The following is a 2506-nucleotide window of genomic DNA, read 5'->3' on the forward strand; positions in this document are numbered from 1 at the left end:
GACATTTATTAAGAGTACCACCAAGCTTCATCCGAAATTAAATTGTATTTTTATCGTTTAAGTCTATTATACATCATATATGAGCATAATTTTGTATACCACTACCTTGCAATCTATAAGAAATGCAATCAATTCCAACTATTACTTACTCTCGTTGTTTAGGTCATAAAAACAACGATTAAAAAGTGTTTCTTACTTTGTGGACAGGCAAAAAATAAAGATGCTATAAAGTTCAATTATGCTTGAACATATTTTATTAAAGATCATCTAAATGGAATACCACAGCACTCAGAAATTCAAGTGTTTTTATACTCATTTACAGTATAAAGAGCTTCGTATTTGTTTCACCGTTTCCTACAGGAACATAGGCAGACTGCCAAAGGTAATGAAAAAAGAATACCGTTTATCCGGTTGGGTGGCATAGGTCACATGAAATTAGGCTCCGCTTTTGGAGCTGTAATCTACACAGTGTGTTTTTGACTGTAATTCCACGTAGCCAAGGTGATTCTCACGCACTTTGAGGCATTTGATGACCCACGACCGAATATCAGATAGAAAGAAAGATGATGCCAGTGACAACATTTTCTTCATCCGTGTGCAATAAAGAAGTAGGTATTTATCTCGGCTCAAAGTACACTACACTTCGGACTCATTAGCGATTTAATATCCCCCACTTTCATTATCGAAGGAAGTCATGAAACACTTTCGAATGATCCAAGCATCCCAAGGTTCGATTCAGTTTACATTTACGAGCGGATATTGTGAAGATCACGTAGATGACATAGGTTAAAATGAGACGTTTTCTAACACGTTTTCTTTACCATCTCTAGTAGTGTATGGAAATTTAAGAAAGTATTTTAGATAAATCAAGCTTAATTTAAAACGATGTTATAATTCGAAACACTCCTACACCTACCAAAGTTATTTACAAAAATATCAAACTTTGGAACAAATTGTAACAAGCAAACTTTGGTATAAAATATCAAATTCCTTTTATACATTAATTTTCATCTAAATTAATACAATTCACCAACAAAATTTTAGACTTGCAGACATTCAAGATATTGATGAAACAGCAACAACGAATCAATTTCCATTTAATTTTATCGACGTCAGTACGAGGATAACTTTAATGCTATCTTTCAAATTCAATGTGCCTTAGAAGGAGTAAATTATTCGTTCCTTTAAGACCAAATCATACGGCCTGAAACAGTAGATAGATAGTGGATCGTCAACTTTTTTTTGTGTACTTTAGAAAAGGATCAATATGAGCCTACATGAGCCTATGTAGATGTCCAACAGAAGATAACTTCTAAGTTTAACTACAACAGTACTTGCTACTGACACTTTTGGAATGATTGTTGACCGGGCCATGTTACACCGACGTGCTCTATCTTGAGCAGGCCAACAAGAGAAAAAGAGAGAGAGAGAAAGTTACAATTGAGTTCTATCAGCTATGAATAACTTTATTGATGGCGATATATACAGAAATAGGAACAACATAGCATCCCTTACCTTTCAAAATATTCTTTAAAAAAAGGTACCAGTAATTTTGTACATGATCATCTGAAAAAACTTAAAAATAACACGAATGCGCAATTCACAAATGACGACACGTGATTTGAAACAAATGGCACAATGATCAATTGTAACGGTTTAAACAGGTGTAATACTAATCCAGCTCTGTTTAAAATAAATTGGAGATGTAATTAATGCAGCCGTTTTTTCGTCAGAGTTGATCATTGGTCGTAATTTTAAAAATATATCGGAAATACAGCCGAAACTCTTGCAAACACTATCGATTTTGTTCGTAATTTATAGGACATGTGTAACATATTAAACAACTGTTGTTATGTGAAATAGAATAATCAATTTGATGATGATACAATATCTAAAGAAAGAACATTTCTGTAAAAATAGACATATTTATGAAGGACCAGGAAGATGGCATGATGAAAAACGCTTCTGATGATGGTGATGCAAGTATGTTGCAAAACGTGCTGAGGATTCGATTATCAGAATCTTTTTGAATTTGATTGCTGCATTGGTATTTCTTTGTATATAATATCATGTTTTTTTATCAATTTAAAAAACTGTTTTTTTTATTCAGAAGGAAGATTTAAAAAATTGTTAATATACCACAAAAAAGTAAATAAAAAAGAAAAAAATCACAAAAAAAATCTGATTTTGTTCAATAAACTATGCTATTTGAGGGGTTTGGGGTCCATCTGTTACGTAATTTGTGGAGGGGAGGGGGGGTTTCTTCCAACGTTACACTAGGGGTCAAAAATTTGTAAGTTTTGCGTTACGAAAATTGATGGATGACACCTAATTTAATGCATTAGTAAATAGATAATTGACGGGCTACGATCGTGGGACAAAAAAAAATCAGAATATATCTATCTTCATTGTTTGTCTAGAATCAGAAGGTACTGCTTCTTCATCGATTAATTTTACCATATAGTGTTATATTTTTAACAACATGTTACATATTAAACATATGTTT

This window comes from Anopheles gambiae, chromosome 3, assembly GCF_943734735.2.
Source record: "Anopheles gambiae chromosome 3, idAnoGambNW_F1_1, whole genome shotgun sequence".
NCBI classification, from domain to species: Eukaryota; Metazoa; Arthropoda; class Insecta; order Diptera; family Culicidae; genus Anopheles; species Anopheles gambiae.